General features: G+C 41.2%; 1 protein-coding gene across 4 annotated transcripts in view; it reads right to left on the bottom strand.

The window, feature by feature from the left end:
• FNDC3B (fibronectin type III domain containing 3B) overlaps positions 1 to 15,556 on the bottom strand; it is a 337,457-nt gene extending 321,901 nt beyond the window's left edge. For 2 of the 4 annotated variants that reach the window (XM_036243404.1, XM_036243403.1), the window contains exon 1: positions 15,354 to 15,423. The gene's annotated coding sequence lies outside the window, so the exon portion shown is untranslated. Of the gene's footprint in view, positions 1 to 14,445; positions 14,469 to 15,353 lie in introns of those variants that run through there. The other 2 variants (XM_036243400.1, XM_036243402.1) reach the window with 2 other exon arrangements.
• Positions 15,557 to 18,792: the final 3,236 nt, after the last annotated feature.

Below are 18,792 nucleotides of genomic sequence, written 5' to 3'. Positions count from 1 at the left end.
AGAATTTGGAAAAGTTATCATCCCACGTGAAACAAAATAGGAACAAACTCACTCACCTTAACTGCTGCTACATCCTTCACAGGCCCTGGCCCAGTCAGTCTCCTCTACTCACGAGCCTACAATCCCTGCCCTCACAAAAGCAAGGAAACTGGTAAAACTCAAAAGTTAATGGCAAACGTTTGGGACCCAAAATTACCCCAAATGAACTGAAGCTAAGGTAATTTGGTAGAGAAATTTATTTGAATGCTCAATTCCTTCTCTTTTTAGCCAGCTGCTATGCCCTGATAGGGTTGAACAAACTCCTGAGAACACTGAAATAATTTAAGAGACTCGGAAAGTGAAACATAAATAGGAAGTAACATTGTTTCCATGTTTAAATTTAATATAACCAGGTTGGCAAAAAAATCTAAAAACCTAAGTTTTAAAATTATTCAGATTGTCAGAGGTATCATTAAGATCCAGTTAAAGCTACAGCACAGTAATCACATAGCAGGATTAAAATATGTCAAAATCAAATAAACCTAGAAATAATCATGATTCGTCATTAATAAAGAAGTTTTAAGGTAAATTAAGTTATCTGTTATTAATTAAAGCTATCCTGAAACACCAATCAGAAAGAATATATGCACCCCTATGTTCATAGCAGCATTATTTACAGTAGCCAAGATCTGGAACTAGACCAAGTGCCCATCAGTAGATGGGTACATTAAAAAAAAAGTTGTGATACATTTACAATGAAATACTACGTGGCTGTAAAAAAGAACCTGTTGCCCTGGCTGGTTTGGCTCAGCGGTTAGAGCATCGGCACAATGACCAAAGAGTTGTGGGTTCAATTCTGGTCAAGGGCACCTACCTCAGTTTCAGTTTGGTCCCTGGCCCTGGTCAGGACCTTGCAGGAGATAACCATCAGTGTGTCTCTTTCAGGTCGATGTTTCTCTCTCTCTCCCCTCCTCCCACTCTATCTGAAGATAAATGGAAAAATATCCTTGGGTGAGGATTTTAAAATAATAATAAAAAAAAAAAAAAAGGAACTCTTACCTTTTGCAATAGCATGGCTAGAACTGGAGAAGATCACAATGCTAAGCCAAATAAGCCAGTCAGAGAAAGACAAATACCAAAATACCATATGATCTCATTTTTATGTGGTATCTAATGAACAAAATAAACTGATGAACAAACTAGGACCAGAGACATAGATACATGGAACAGATTGACAGATTGGGGGGAGGAGCGGGGGAGGCACACGACTGGAAGAGATTAGCCAAAGAACATATATGCATAGCCCATGGACAAAGACAACAATGTGGAGAAGGCTAGGCGTGAGGGCTAAGTGGAGGAGGGCAAAAGGGGGGGGTTGGAATGGAGGACATCTGTAATAGTGTCACCAACAACAAAGAAAAAGTGTTACCCAGTCCTTTTTCTTCCTCCAGTAAACTCTCTTTCAAAAGAAAAAGATAGCATTTTTAAAATTGAACTTCCTACCTAAGAGGCTCAAAGCTACTGATTTTATAATTTCCTGGGACATAAATGTACACACATGGACAAGTTTTAGTGTCACTTATCCAAAATTATAAGGAAATCTCCATGTTTAGGCAGGCAACAGTGGTAAAAGTGTATGAAGGGTTATGTAGAAAGAAGGTCCAAGCAATTTAAAATATAAGCAAATAAAATGCCAAATCCTAAAATTAAAGCATATTCCTTTGTTTATAGATGCTTAAAACAGTTTCCTTTACATCTCAGGGTATAAAATAAATTTTAAAAAATTAAGTACTCCTGAAAGTTAGCTTGATTCTATGGTAGTGTGCACCGTGAGAATCGCCACCAGGAAGCCCTGACAGGGGATAAGGCATGGCGTGTGGGACGTGGTCAGCCCAGCACTGAGGAGCACTTCTCTGGGGTGCTGCCTTCCTTGGAGAGTTCTAGCATTTCTAGTCTCCCTCCTGCACAGAAGTTTAAGAAACAACAGAAAGTTGTTCTAACAGTCCTCACCATTCTTTGGAAGCACAATCCCCAGAGAAGCACACAGCTCCCTCTGGGCCATAAGAAGCATTTCTGTGAACTAGCAAAAAACAGTTTTTAGGTAACACAGCCTCAGGGCTGCATCTTCATTAGCCTCTTCATCCACAAGACCCACACAAACACAAGTAAAGAAAGCAAGTCAGATCCCACTTCAGCGCCTTGTCCTTAACTCACCTCCAATGAACTCACTTTCTAAAGATGGAGTCAAGAGCTACATGATTTCTAACAAAGGAAGCATTTAGGGTTGCCAGCTCCCCAGGTTTAGCCTGGGCCATCTGGGAAAGCACAGGACTCCTCTGAATCCTGAGGTCACCTTTTATTAACCACACGAGCTGCTCTTTGAGCTCACAGAGATGAGGCAGTTCTAGTCAGTTCTGTGCTGTCCCATCCCTGGGGCTGCCTTTGGTGCAAACCAAACACCACAAACTATTCACCTTAAAAGAAAAAGTGTTAGTGTTAGCAATAGGAGGACTTGCCTGTCTAGGTGCAAATTATAAGTAGAGGATCTTTATATAAATTAACTTAAATGAAAGGCATTGAGGAGAGGGATACAAGATGGACAGAACTGTACTGCCACTGAATGAAAAGGACTCTCTCATCGACAGAGATTTTCAAATGTCTGAATAAAGTAAAACACTACCACCAGTTCTTAACCAGCTGCTCTAGATTTTTCCCATTCACTATGTAGAGTTTCTTATATGTTATCTTCTGTGAAGTATATGTTTATTCTCTGTTTTCTCTCATTCCAAGGTAAAGTTGCTATTACAGAAAACAATTGAGAAAAACCTCCCTCCTGGGAGATGTCCAGAATATTATTATTATTTCAAAGAGAAAGTTTAGGTTTCTGGGCAACAGACAGATCGTATACATGGAAAGCATTCAAGTAACAGTTAGCATTCAGCTACCTGGGAACACAAACAATGTTCCAAGTCTGGAGATACAAATAAGATTTTTAATGTGAACTACTGAGAAGCAGTGTGATACAGCTGAAAAAAATTCTGCAGTCTAGGGAATCTTTTTCACCTTTTTGAGCTTTTGAGCATGTCTTCTAATCTTAGTTCACTCAACACACATTTACAGGGCACTTGATATGCACCAACTTCTGCTGCAGATACTGGAAACACGCAGAAAAATGGAAATAATATCTACCTCACAGTTAGTTTAAATGAGTATGGATGCGTATGTGTGTGCATATGCGTGTATATGAAAGTGACTGGCACATGGTAGGTCCTCGACAACTGCTGGTCACTTTACATCTTATTTGTGGTCAGTGTTTGGAAATTTAGTGTACAAATGACAAGTGTCTTCATTTCTATATATCACTGCCAAGAAAGAGCCCAGCCAGTGTGACTCAGTGGTTGAGCGTCGACCCATGCACCAAGAGGTCACCTGTTTGATTCCTGGTCAGGACACATGCCCAGGTTGTGGACCAAATCCCCGGGGGCCGGGCCTGAGGAGGCAGCCAGTTGACATTCTCGCTCCTCAATGTTCCTATCACTCTCACTCTCCTATCCTCTCTCTCTAAAATCAATAAAGAAATTTTTTTTTTTAAACTGCCAAGAGCTGGTCAACATTTTACCCCGAAGATGACAAAATCTGAGAACACTTCGATTCTACCCTAGTTCTTGACTGGAGTCCTCTGGTCTCCTAAGTACCCCTTCCACCTCACTTCTTTCCAGCCAGTGGGTCAAAAGAGTTAAAAGGACAGATGACCCAAAGGGCCAGTTTCCCAAGCCTGGGTTTCCCAAACTTGTCTGATCATCTCATTCACCTGAAACACTGGATGAAAATTTCCACATTCCCTCCAGACATAATGAAAAGGAGCCCTCTGTACCCTCCCCCCACATACACACCCCTACAATGCTCCAAGAAACTCTCTTCTCAGACATGCTCTGACTCCACCTCACATAGCTGAGGCCATTCTCCTCAGGTTTCCATGACATGCTCTTTGACCCTTCTCCAAGGCTTAGTTCAGCACTAAAGACTCTGGCCACTAGTCTAAGAATCAGCTCTCTCAGCTGGCACCCAACACCTCCTCTCAAGGCACATTCTGTTTGTTTGTTTTCTTCCTGTCCCTTAATGTCTCCCTTCTAGAATTTCCCTACAAACGGATCATTTTAAATTACCACAAATCACTGAAAAGTTACCTTTTTCAAAAAATACGTTTCTTAATTTATAATTCCCCACTGACTCCAATAGACAAGGAAAATATACAAAAGCAAGAGCCATATTCTTACAGAATAGAAATAAAAGCTTTTTGTTCAAATTTTCAAAATCAATTAGCAATCTGATATAGACATGAAAAAAGCCCACATATAATCTGCAGAACTTTCTTTAAAAGAGCAATAAATGAAAGGCTAGGTTTGCACTGAAGGTAACTCATGCCTTTGTTGTGTTTAATATTTATTACATCCCTACCATGAAAAAACCTCAGATAAACTACAGAAACAAAAAGGTCTACAACATGGCCCATGCTTCAAAGAGATCAACTTCATTAGAAGTGCCTGAGGAGAGGTACTAAGTTTAAATGGCACATTCAACCTTGGAGTTCATCCATTTATCCATCCATCTACGCAGTGAACATTTACTATGCATTCACCACCATGAAAGACCCTAAGTTAAATCAGTAATCATCCCTGCACTCAAGTAAGGGTGACAGAGATAACCAGACAACACTGAAAAGGACAAGTGTTCTGAAAAGTATAGATAAAGTACAAGACTTTAAAGAAAAAGATAAATTATCTAAAATGATGGTTCTAGAACATAATGAGGATATGCAAAATAGAATGTGACACTTCTTTTGAATAGGCCAAAAATCAACTGCTCTGTCAGCACATTATAATTCTCCACATCTCTACTAAATATAAAGAGACCTCGACTCTCAGTAATTTTTGATATCAGTTGCTAATGATCCCACCTTTAGAGTAATTAGTAAACCAAAAAAATGGCCCACTGTGGTGTGGAAGCCATTTACATATACAGCAAAGGAAACATGTCCATATGGAGAGCAAAGCAAGCATACACACTAGCATCACACCCTTGCAACTTCATACTGTTTTCCAGGAATTCAGGAATTAATAAACTGTTTTGGGAAGCACATACTGTATAGTACTCAATATGTACTTTTCCCTATAACTGGTTATTTGTATATAAATAAATCTTTCCATGTGAATTTGTGTCTATTTTCAGTATTCCCAACATGCACTTTACAACTGGTGTTTAAGCTTTGTAGCCAATTACTTAAAAATCCTGCCCAATCTTTTCTTTTTTTTTTTTTTTTTTATCCTCACCCGAGGATATTTTTCCATTTTTTGTACAGATAGAGTGGGAGGGAGGGAGAGGAAGGGAGAGAGAGAGAGAAACATCGACGTGAAGCTGCCCAATCTTTTCATAAGTGATCTACCCAAACTCAACATCAATATCTCAAAACAAAAACAAAAACCCCTAAACAACAACAACAAAAGACCACTCAGAAAGCAGAAACTTCTACAAAATTATTAGATGCTAGAGACAAGTTTAGGTGAATATGCCATGCTTGCTTTCTTTCACTCCATCCCCTTCCAATTTGTTTTGGTTTAAGGAAGAAGAATGTTAACACCTAATGCATTTCCGACATAGTACTAACTGAGATGACTTAGACTACTTCTCTAAGTGCAAATTAAAGTTTTTCCTACTTTTTGAATTGAATGTTTGAAGGTCAGTAAATATAACAGGTCTAACTGTATTTCCTACTCCCTGGTTTTTAAATAACTCAAGTGATATTCAGGATAGATTACCTTTATCTGTGTGTGCCTACATGGTCTGTGGACAAAACTACCTGGTTCATCTAAATATTAAAATGTGGTTTTTTTCCTCCAGAGATCTACTTCTTTTAGATAGTCTCCCCTTAAATTCAAATCAGTTAATAAAATAAGGCAACTCTGATCTCCGTAAATGGCCTAGGGGAAATCTCCCTTCGCACTGCAAGAGGAGGAGGAGGGGGAGGGGGAGGGGGAGGGGGAGGGGGAACAGGAGGAGGAGGAGGAAGGAAAGAACTAAAAGCTGACTTTTCTACACAGCAGTACAGTGTTGACCATGGGGCAAACAGAGGCAAACAGAACATGCGTAAAAATCTCCTTCAATATTTCCTTTTTTTTTTTCTATCCTCACCCGAGGACATCTTTTGATATTTTGTTCAGATAGTGTGGGAAGGAGAGAGAGAGAGAGAAAAACACCGACGTGAAAGGGACACATCGCACTGCACAACCCTACCAGGGCCGGGGACAAACTGCAACTGAGGTACGTGCCCTTAGTGGGAACCGAACCCGGGTCTCTCAGGACCGCAGGCTGATGCTTTAACCACTGAGCCAAACCGGCCAGGGCTCCATTTTCTTTTATTGTGGTAAAATATACATAACAAAACATTTACCATGTTAACGATATTTAAGTGTGCAATTCAGTGGCATTAAGTATATTCACAATGTTGTGTAACTATCACCACTATTCATTTCCAGAACTTTTCACCATCCCACACAGAAACTCTGTACCCATTAAACAATAATTCCTATCCCCCTTACCCCTGGGAATCTCTATTCTACTTTGTGTCCCTATGAATTTACCTATGCTAGGTACTGCATATAAGCGGAAACATTACAATATTTACCCTTTGGTGTCTGGCTCATTTCAAATAGATAACATTTGCAAGGATCATCCACATTATGGCATGTGTCAGGATTTCATTCCTTTATATAACTGAATAATATTCCACTGTATGTATATACTACATTTTGTTTATCCATTCATCTGTGAATGGCCATTTGGGTTGTTTTCACCTCTTGATATCCTAAATAATGCTGCTGTAAACACTGTACAAGTATTTGAGTCCCTGCTTTCAACTACTTTGGGTATATACCTAGGAACAGAATTGCTATGCTTAGCTTTTTGAGGAACAGCAAAACTGTTTTCCACAGTGGCTGTACATTTTCACATTCGCCACACCAATACACTAGTGTTCCAATTCAATATACTTTTAAGTATTTTTCTGGTTCATTAATTCAAAATATTTACTTTCATTACTCTAAACCAGTTATTTTTCCTAAGAAAAACCACAACAGATATATCAAAAACAGCAATATCTAAGGACTTTAATATTTTATTCTTTAACATAGAAGACACAGAACTTGTTGAAAAAGTACTTTAAAATATAAGAGATAAAGGAGAATATCCTAAAATTATTAAATATCCTACACATAAAACTAGCACTGTAAAACCTGGTCAAGATGATCCCTAAAAAGTCACATGCTAGAGCCCTGGCCGGTTTGGTTCAGCGGTTAGAGCATCAGCCTGTGGTCTACAGAGACCCGGGTTTGGTTCCCCCTAAGGGCATGTACCTTGGCTGCAGTTTGTCCCCTGCCCTGGTTGGGTTGTGTGGGTGGTGGCCACTCGATGTGTCCTTTCACATCGATGTTTCTCTCTCTCTCTTCCTCTCTCTCCCTCCCCCTCTATCTGAATAAAAAATGGAAAAATGTCCTCGAGAGAGGATAAAAATTTTAAAAAAAGTCACATGCTAGAAAACTTCACGTCTGAGTAAGTGGATGTAAGACATCCTGAGATTTTTTTTTTTTTTTTTTTGTTAATCCTCACTGGCGGATATTTTTCCCACTGATTTTTAGAGAGAGCGGAAGAGAGGGAGGGAGAGGAGCAGAGAAAGAAAGAGAGAGAGAGATACAGCGATGTGAGAGACACATTGATTGGTTGCCTCCTGCATGACCCAGACCAGGACAAGGGATTGAACCAGCAACCCAGGTCTGTGAGGTGCCCTTGACAGCAATTGAGCCCACTATCCTTCTGTCCACCCGACCCTTCCGTCTGCCCGCTGATGCACTAACAGCAAAGCAAAATCGCCCAGAGCTATCCTGAGATATTTTAAAAGAAATGTATCCTTCTGTCAGTTCACACAATACCTGGAACTAACCTGCCCAGGAAGGTATTCCTTTAGTAAAAGTGGAGCAGGAGAGGACATAATAAGCTTATTTAAATACTTACTCACGGGACTTTTACAACTCTACTACTCACAGGACTTTCTACAACTCTGCCCAAAATCCAGAGGCAGGAGATAGATGTTCTTAAATCTTTAACACCTGCTCTCACCAGTCTGCCATCAAATATGCACAGGTGACAAAAGAAATTAACAAACTACAAAAGACAAAAGTCAACAGAAAACCTCCAAAACAATCCATAGACATAGATGGATTCTGTCGGTGGGGATGGAGTGAGATGGGGTTGGATTATTTGCTTGTTATTGTGATTTATTTTCAAACAAAAATACAGAACTAACTTTTGTTGGTAAACTTTTCCTAGTTCACATGATGACACTGAGTAAATCAACATTTACTTCACAGCATTCCAAGGGGGCCCTACATATCTAAAAAAAGTCCAGCAGTAGAACTAGCTTCAACCCATTCTGCACTTTTACATGGCTTCTAAGTCAATTGATTTTTTTTCAAGGTGCTTAAAAGTGGTTTGTTCTCCTAATTAGGTAAATATTTCCCCTTATGATCTATTTAAACTTCTGTTACAGTAAAACTTTTTCATACAGAATAGGAAGCCAAACTTTATGCTAGACTTGCCTGGATAATTGCAGATCCCTAATTAGTTACATCCAGAACAATGGAGTTATTTTTTAATAAAGACCCCTCTTTCACCAGCTGTAGAGAATCTGAGTCCCTTAAGAATAAATTAAATCATGTTATTTCCTGGGAGTTTAGAATCTTCATTTATTTCTTAAACATACTGCAGTGCTCATGTATAAAGACAATTTTCTAGATAACTATTTCAACAGAGAGCTTTTTATAATTTTATAATACTAACTAAAAGTTAGTATTATATCCACTTAGTTTAAATTTTTCTGATTGGTTGCCTTTATAAAAATCTTTATCTCCTAAAGTCAAAACAGAAATGTATCAGAAGCCTTAACCTAATAAAAATTTAGTTTTTAACCTGGCGTGTAGGTGCTTCAGTTTTAACATTTTTCAAATTTCAGAAAGGAGCAAAGAATTAAAGTTGCCACCATCCTGCCCTAGGAGTTGGTGGTAGACAGTTCTCTACACAACATTCCAAAAATATGAGCAAAGTACCCCTGTAAGTAAACAAAAATGCCTTGCCATTTGCCAAAAAAAGTCAGAACAGAGTAGATTATTCCACTAACAAAGAACCTAGTCTAGGAACTCAATAAATGCCCTCTGAGTCAATAAACAAGTGAATGAAGTAAAATTACATTTTAAACTCAAATATAATAATTTAATACAAGTGACATTTTAAACACTGATACTTACAGAATCTCAAATAATGCTAACTTTGGCTCAACACCATCTGACTAAAATTTTCTCCCTCCAATTATTTAAAAACTAACAAGCAGGTATATTATAGAAACAAAACATATTAGGAGCCAATGCCAGAATTGACAGTGACTATTGCCAAGGGCATCTCATCACCCAAGGGTATCAAAATTACAATCCCAGAGATGCAGAATGCTAAACTTGCATATCTCAACTAGAAACAAAAAAGAGAGAAAGACTCAAGGATTGATCCGATTTTATATCTATATTTTTCCCAATTTTAAATTGAGAAACATCCCTACCTGCAATGGCTAATCACAATCTAACCTGATTTATTAGACCTCCCAACCCCTTGTCCCCACCCCCACCCCACATACCTTTGGTCACCAAAGGCTGATCCTTAACACTAAAAACCTACACCATACACAGCTCCCATCTGGATAAGCTTATGACTAGGGACTGACCTCTCATTGGCTGTACCTTGCAAAAAGCTCAGGTACCAACCATCAACTCACCCCTCCCACATGAACCTGTACCTAACTTCTATAGAAGCCTGCCTCTATCTAGGGACAATGATTCAAGCATTCTGCCTTTTTAAAATACATAATACCATACTGCATGGTTTAAGGCAATATATACATATATATGCTTACAAATATTTTCCTATATTCAAAGGCATTCAGGGTACACCAAAGGATAAAACTTCTCAACCACTTAAACACATTCACAGTAGCTGTAAGGATGAGAACTAAGGTTTGCTTGAAAAGAATGCCTTGCCACAAAAATTCTAACTTCATGGATTAGCCTCATTAATGTGAAGATTATAATCCCTAAAGTGGAAACAGGTAGGTTGCAAAGAGTCCCTATGCTGAAAAGGATTCTTTTCCCCCACTTCCAGCTATAATTATTGAAAGCTCAAATAAGAGGCTATTATACAAGGACTACAGCATGCCTCTATCATTCAATATTGGCGTTGCCTCTAAGGCACTGTACTTTTTCCCTTTCACCTCAAAAATGACCCTGAGTCAAGCAAACTGTCCTGTCCACTTTAGCAATGCTAGCTAGCTACAGGCCACATCTAAGGAAAAAAGTCACAAAATCAAAGCTAGGACAATTTATGTACAGTACAATTTTTGAGAGGTCACAAATAAACTGTTCCATTAGGAGTGGGGAGAAAATGAAACAGCAATCTAAAACTTAAAACTATTTACTCATCACAAAAAAATAAATAAATAAATGAGTTTTCAAACTGTCCAAACACAATTTGGAGGTGTCTGAAAACACAAAGTAATACTAGGAAGAGCTCAGTTTTAAACTCTGGAATATAATGAATTATGGAGTTTGTATAAGACTTTACCAAACACTTTTTAATACACTGACTCATTAATTCCTTGCAACAACCTTTTGAAAATCATATGCAAGATGTTTTCTCCTTACATTAAAATAAGGAAAACCAGACAAAGAGTGGTCAGAAGTTTATCAAAGGCACACAGCTAAAAGGTCAAGTCTTTGACAGACTAGTCTGACTTCCAACTGATGCTCAAACGTGGCCCTTACCAGAGGTATAAGATTTCGAATCCTTGCCCATCATTTCAACATCTTTATCTTTTAAGATTTGCTGTCTCTCATTTGTATTAAGCACCTTGATGTCCTACAAATGGAACAATACATCATGAGTAAAATCTAGTTTCCTATATTTCTCACATTCAAGAGAACACAATAATCCTATTTATAACATGTTTCTCTCATCTTTGTTCCTTGAAAATAACTATGCTCCCTACAGTCAGCAATGGCAGCAATGGGTATGAAAAGGCTGTTTCAGCTCAGTCTCATTGATGGGTACCTTCCTCACCTATAGTTGAATTTATAAATTTCAAAGAGCTGGAGGTCACAAAATTCACATAACACTAAAATACAAAATATCTGAAACTGATTCAGTAGTGTAGGTCCTCAGGATCATAACTTTCTAGGTTCAGATTTATGAAATGCAATTATCCCTGGGCAGTACATTAACTATAGAAGGTACAGCAGATTCAGAAACATTTATAGTGAACCTAGACATTACCTCTTTAAAAATACTAAAAAAAAAAAAAAAAAAAAAAAAGAGTAATCACTGTCTTTTCCTGAGGTAGTATGCGAAAACAAAGAAAAAGATATTGGGTTATTAGATATTTATGGATGGAATTCAGATAAATGAGTGCTTACTTTAACAGTGGTTGGAATTTTCACTATTTCTCACAAAATTAGGAAGTTGTTGAAATTCCTTTTAGAATTCATTTAGTAAATAAATTCTAAAATACATTTGATTTAAATTAAATCCTCTAATCATAAAACTATTTGACCATTTGCCACCAGAAGAATCCTTCTTGCTGTTTGTTTTAATCTTAAGTATATTCTTCCCAAATCATAGATTAATCTGGTGTTTTATATTTGAATTTTAGTCTTAGATAGTAAAGCAATGATTTTACTCCTTCAGATTAATTATGCAGCTACATAACAAAAATTGAATGATGGTTTGGCTATATTATTTACCTGACACTTATGAAGTCATTTGAAAAGAATCGCCCAAAGAACATGGGTATTAGGGGGTCTTTTTTTTTTTTTTTTTTTCCTAACTCCCAATTAGTGATTTTTCATATTACCTCCTATTTATACTCCTTTATTACATTAAAATAACCAACAAGAGAATTGCCTTTTCAGCAATTCCTATAAACAATTATTTCAACCAAACAAGAAAATGTAATTTAAAGTTTTTGTCCATTAGTTTTTACTATGACAAGCAAGCATTTAAAAAAACAACAAATAATGTGCTTATTTGATCCACTCAAAGTGTGAAAGCAAACTTGAGCTATAGATGATTCAGCACTGAAATTCCATTTAAGAGCTGAATCTAAGCATCTCCTTCCTACTGGTATGGAAAAAAGAAAACTGAACTAGATCTAAAAAGCAATATGACCCAGTTAATCGTGAATAGATTTGGAAGTCAAAAGAGTTCTACACTGCGATCTCCAATATGGTAACCACTAGCAGCAAGTAGCAGTTTAAAATAACTAAAAATAAATAATTTTAAATGCATTTCCTCAGTCCCCACACTAGCCACATTTCAAACCCACAACAGCTTCATGTGACTGATGGCTGCCATATTGGATAACACAGATACAGAACTATTTCCACCATCAAAGAAAATTCTATTATGCCATTGATTGGTAGCTATGTGATTTTATGCAAGTTACTTAATTTCTATGAACCTCAATGCCCTTGTCTGTAAAATGTCCATAACATCATCTAAATTGAAAAACTGTTATTAGAATTGTAATGAGATAACATGTAAAGCACAACACACAGTGCTTAGTATACGTTAGATATCCAAGAAAGAGTAGCTGTTATTACAATCCCATATTGGACTTTAATCTGTGATGGTAACCCTGAACAAGTCACTTCCCCTCCCTGGGCCTCATCTTTCTAAAACTGAAAACTTTAGGAAGGTTTCTCTGATTAATTTCTAAGAATGCTATCAAATTCCACCACGTTAAATTAAGTGTTAAGCAAAAGGGGCACAAAATCTTACTGAGTAAACTACTACCTAGGTTCCTAGAGCTTCCTAACTGATCCCAAGCATTCTTCCCGAAACCCCAGAAGACTGGCTCTGCAATATAGCCATGGTCTGATGTGAGCTATTTATAAAGCCTGTCTTAAAAGGTTACCGGAATATCTTTCTGAAATTGTATATACTGTAATTAGAAGCTACAACCCCCTATTCCATGATGATATCTTGCAGTTTTAACATCTCTTTTAAATGAACACTATCTTTACAGATGAGTTTTTTCTCTTAAAAGCATTTAAACCAAAACACTTTCAAAGCACATGCAAATTTAAGGACAATTTTTAATGACTTTTTCTCAAACCAGCTATGCCTCATTCATAGTCAGCTTGTGGGTGATCCTCTAGTGTCTAAACAAAGTGAGAATTATAACAGCTTCATGGGTGAAGTTCCCTTGCAGGGACAGAAACATGCCCAAAGATTTTACCCTCACTAACAGCTGCTCCCAGGGAGCCAGGAAATTCAGTGAATACTGGGTCCACACAGGCAGTTTCCAAAAAAGGGGGGAAACCAAGGGCCCCCACCCAAAGCACAAAACCAGGGTCATAGGCTGCTATGACCCAGACCTCTAGACTCACAGCCTTAACTTAAGAGTGGAAGAGCAACTCAGGCAGCAGAAATCAGAACAGAGTGGTGTCTTTTTGCCCAAGGCCTGAGGCCTCAAAAATAAGTGTTATTCCAGAGCAGATTCCTTTTCTTCCGGGTCTGTCTGCTCCCTCTGACTCTTTGCCCATAACCACTGTGCCTCCCCTTTCCCAATGCCCCACCTCTCTCCATACTTAAAAAAAAAAAAAGTGGCTTATTCCCTCTCCCTTTGCTTTCCTTAGCAGGGCCTGGAAACTGAAGAAAATGCAAATCAAATTAACTGCACATTAAAAAATAAACAGACAAGTAATCAAGGGGGTGCCCACCCAACAAAAGACGTCGCCCGTTCCAAAAAAAATGATTGAGCCTGGGTGGAAGAAGGGGAGGGAGACTAGAAACCAACAAGGATGGAGAGATAAACGTGTGGATTTAGGGCCCCAACATCGGCCCATCCTGGCCTAATTCCAAGTTCTGTTTCAAGAAAAGGCTGGGCTGAAGAGGAAAGAAAAAGTTGTAACTTTTAAGGAAGTCTGCAAAGGGTACTGGCTTGGATGAAATGCCATTGCTTCCCTTGGTCAGGGATGGCAGGGTAGGAGATTCGAACAGCTCCAACCCCAACCGCGCACTCCTGGAAGCCTCCCCGCCAACGGCGTCGCGGGGCGGCCCTGCCCGGTCTCCCGGCGCACCAGGTCCGGGTGCTAGGGCTCGCACCGGGCGCCGGGACCTGACCTTTGTTAAAGTTCGCGGACACAGCCCGAGGCCCCAATTTCCGCACCGAGTGACAGGCCCTTCACGCGCCTACTGGCCCCCGCCCCGCCGCCGGCACCAGACGGTCCGCGCGGCCCCTCCCGGCCGCCTCCGGGTACGGATTCCTCCCGCCCGCCCCACCCCCGACCGGGGCGCCCCTGGGGGTGACCGACTGACCGGAGCTGCGATGGCCCACACACCGGGTCGCCCGCTCCTTCCCGCCGCGCCCCGCTCCTTCCCGCCGCGCCCCGCTCCCCCGCCCGAGCTTCCAGCCGCCTGGCTCGCCGAGTCCCGCCGCGGCCGCCGGTTACCGCCCCCAGCCCGGGGGGGAGTCCGGGGGGCAGGACAGGAGGGAGGACGTGGCGCGCCCGGAGGTGGCCAGCGGCGAGGCGGGGAGTGTCCCGGAGAGGCCGGGCCGGGGGCGGGGGCGGGGGCCCGGCGCGGGCTCGGGACCCTCCCCGCGAGCATCCGCGGGTCCCAGGTCCCGGCCCGCCCCCGCCCGGCGCGGAGAGGCGGGCCCCAAGTTTCAGCCCAGTTCGCACGCCCGCCCACCTCCCTCCACCATATGGAAATCTACAGCCTCAGAAAGTGACACGTCGAAGATTCCTCGGCCTCCCCGCTGCCCTCCCCCTCCCGGGCCGCGTTCCTGCCGCGGAGATTCCGGGAGGGGGAGCGGATTCCTCGGACAAAATCTGCTGGGAAGGCTGGGGAGGGCGCGGGGGGAGGGCGAGCCGGGAGCCACTGCCCAGATTTTTTTCTTCAAGAAGAATCTACCCGTTTCTTTCCCTTCTCCAAGCCCTGGCAAGCTGAGGGGACGGGCGGGGGACCGGAGCCCGGCCAGACGCGGCCCCAAAGCGGAGGCCGATCCTTCCCCGGGCTGCGTTCCCGGGGTACCCAGGCGAGCGCGGGGCGCCCCAGCACTGTGGCGCCAAGTTTTCTCCGGCAAGCCCGGAGCGCCCGGAGCGCTGCGGGACAGGAATGCACTTTGGCGGACTCGGCGTCCGGCCGGGGCTTTCCAGCGCGCCCGGAGCCGGCGGCCGAGGCGCGGGGTCCGGGTCCCCGTATCCCGCTTCTGCACGCCTTACCTTCCCTCTGGCTGAAAAGCGGGGCTCCGGGCGCGCCACACACCGGGTCGCCCACGCCTTCCCAGCCGGCAGCCCCGAGGATCTCTGCCGCCCCCTTCGCTGCTCCCGCCGCTGCCGCTCTTCTCCTCCTCCTCCTCCTTCTCCAGCCGCCGCTGCTCAAATAACTACCAGGAGGGTTTGATGGGGGATTCCGCCATGTCAATGATGTCGGGACCACATGGGGATTTGGGGCCCGCCCACAACCGTAAACTACCGAGTATAACCGCCGCCGCAATCTGAGATTCGCTGGAGCTGTGGGAGCCTCTTTTGACCCCTAGGCCTGCGTAACTGACCAAAAAACTTATTTGGGTTCAGCCACACTAAAGAAATCTGAGGCTTAGAGGCACTAGCAACTCCTTAAAGGCGAGGGCTGCAAGTTCTGCAAAAGATCGCCGAATACCAATATAATTGCAGTGTTTGCCGAATAATCATTAGACTGAGACTCTATGACATTTTTTTTATTTACACACGCATTAACTTTTTTTAATCCCGACAACAATCTCGTGAGCTATTTTGTCACCGCCTTCTCTATTTCCCACAGCACTATGTTCACAGGCTAGCATACTGTAAACAGATTTTATTATATCAAAGTTAAAATGTTATTTCCCCTTTTCAGTAACCAATGTGCACTAACTGTTCCTTACTCATATCCATCTGTATCCGTCAAACATGGCATAATGCATTGGCCACAATAGGACTCATTAGAAAACTATTGAATTTATATTAATTAAATCAAATGTGATGTGTCCTATTGCACCATCTCAAAATGCTTAACCAACTGCATCCCTTTCACCCCTCAAATTTTCCAGGAGACAAGAGAAGTTGTCCCAAAGAGGCTCCTTCCCTCCTTCCCTCCCCAGGTATTCTGAATCATTACATTCAGCCTCAACTATTAGGCTACAAAGCAGTACTCAGTAGTGACCAGAGACAATATATTACTGTCATTGACCTAAAAAAATAGCCCTGGCCGGTTTGGCTCAGCGGTTAGAGCGTCCACCTGTGGTCCGGAGAGACCCGGGTTCGGTTCCCGCTAAGGGCATGTACCTCGGTTGCAGTTTGTCCCCGGCCCTGGTTGGTTGTGCGGGTGGCAGCCACTCGATGTGTCCCTTTCACATCGATGTTTCCTCTCTCTCTTCCTATCTCTCCCTCCCACTCTATCTGTACAAAAAATGGAAAAACGTCCTCAGGTGAGGATAAAAAAAAAATAAAAAATAAATAAATAAATAAATAATAACCATTTATCAGATAAAATTATTGTGCATAGTACTGTATTAAAGCCCAGAAAAACATTTAAAAATATTGAGAAATAGTTCCTTTCCTTGTGGAATTTGCGATTCTTTTTTTGGAAGTGTTAGGGATAATGGTGAATTCAGGTAAATGATGCTCTCCCTCCTAAATGGCTTATTTTCCCAAATATACCCAAAGGGCCTCTTGAAGCCATCTTTCTAAAACATGGGTTCCGCCTTGGCCATTTTGGCTCAGTGGTTAGAGAGTCAGTCTGCGGTCCATGGAGACCTGGGTTCAGTTCCCGCTAAAACATGGGTTCCAATCCTAGGTCATAGTCTTACATGGAAAAGAAAAAAAAAAGCTTTTGGTTTTGCAACTCCTGAGCCATGGCCCCCGGCTGAATTGTTATGACTTCCAAGCACACCTCTGTCCTGTCCCTTTGTACGTGGTTTCACTTTGTCAGGAACATATTTCTTCCTCTACCCTATTTTAAGAGCATTTACTCATCTTTAAGCTTCAACTAAAATCACTCCCGTCCTCCCCGCAGTCTCATAGCTCTTTTACCCACAATCTCATCATTCTTTTTAGTTTTTCTCACATGTTCTGAAGTTATTGTTTATCTCTTCCATTTGAATGGGTCTTGCTCATTTTTGTATCCCTAGCATCAACCTAGCATTGTGCTTTGAATATAGTACCCCAATATAAATGTTTGTTGAATAAATTAATCATAAAGTATGTAGAAGTACTGAATGACAAGATAAAATGGGCAAACTTGAAAGAATGGAAAGTTAAATTCAAAGTTGAATGACAGGTTGGCAAAAGAAGTAAAAGTAGGCAAGAAAAATTCAGAAGACAAAATTGTGTCTGCCTATTTCTTCCCCTAGACTTAATTTGTTCTAATTAAGAAGAATCGTCTTGCCCTGGCCGGTTTGGCTCCTCAGCGGTTAGAGCACCGGCCTGCGATCCAGGGAGACTCGGGTTTGGTTCCCACTGAGGGCACATACCTTGGTTGCAGTTTGTCCCCAGCCTCGGTTGGGGTCGAGTGGGCGGCAACCACTCAATGTCTCTCTCCCACATCAGTGTTTCTCTCCCTCTCTCTTCCTCTCTCCCTCCCACTCTATCTGAAGATAAATGCAAAAATGTCCTCGGGTGAGGATTAAATAAATAAATATAAAAGAAGAGTCGATGTATACAACATACCTTAAAATTTTAAATGTTCATATATATGATCTCAGTGTTTCAGTTGTCTTCTTATCCTAACACCAGCTTTGGCACAGAACAGAAACCCAATATAGATGTTTGCAAAGTGAGAGGAAATATGGTGTAGTAGAAAGAGCATGGAAATTATAATCGGACAAAAGCCAATGACGTTGGGCAAGTATTGAAGTTTTCTGATCCTGGGTGTTCTTATTTATTAAGTGTCAAAATTGCCCTCCTACTAAAGTTGTTGTGAGGATTAAAAACTGTCAGCACCTAATACTCAATAAATAAATATTGGTTTATTCTTGAATGAATGAGTAATGTTTTTCCTGGAGGGTTGTAATAGGATAGATAATACAATGAGAAATGTTGGGGGGCGGGGGGAGGGATTGTTACAAGGCGGGGTGTTACAGAGCCATCAAGTGATTGGTTTAGGTTTCAAGGTTGATTATTCTAGCAGCCAGATGTAGAACAAACCATATCAGAGGGTCATGGGAGAGGTTGAAGACTTAAACCAGAGTGATGGTTCTGGAAATGGGAAAAGGGGCCTCAACCCAAGGCAATGAGTATTATAACCTAGTTTTGAAACCCCAAGTCACCTGCCACCCTACATCCAAAATTATGGAACCATAGTCATAACATATACTTGGCTCCAAAAGTAGTTTAGGATTTGCCCAAATATAAAAATGAACATCCAAATGAAGATGCCTGAAAGTTAAGGCCTATAACAAAATATACAGACATTAAACCCTTTCATTGCCCATGAAATATAGGCTGAGCTGTATATATATTTTTTTTAATTTGAAATCATACTTCCAGATCTCAAATAACTTGTATTACAACAACAAAATGCAACTTTAACACTTTGGAAATCATGAGTTTTAAAACTAGCATTGGAAAGGTCTCAAACCATTAAACCTCTGAATACTTATGTAAGTCTAAAATTTTTTAAATTTAAACCTCTTCCGCAAAG

The sequence above is a fragment of the Molossus molossus genome, unplaced genomic scaffold (genome assembly GCF_014108415.1).
Source record: "Molossus molossus isolate mMolMol1 unplaced genomic scaffold, mMolMol1.p scaffold_m16_p_5, whole genome shotgun sequence".
In the NCBI taxonomy this organism is placed as follows: Eukaryota; Metazoa; Chordata; class Mammalia; order Chiroptera; family Molossidae; genus Molossus; species Molossus molossus.
The sequence above is the reverse complement of the archived record's forward strand: the minus strand, read 5'-3'. Positions and strand labels throughout refer to the sequence as shown.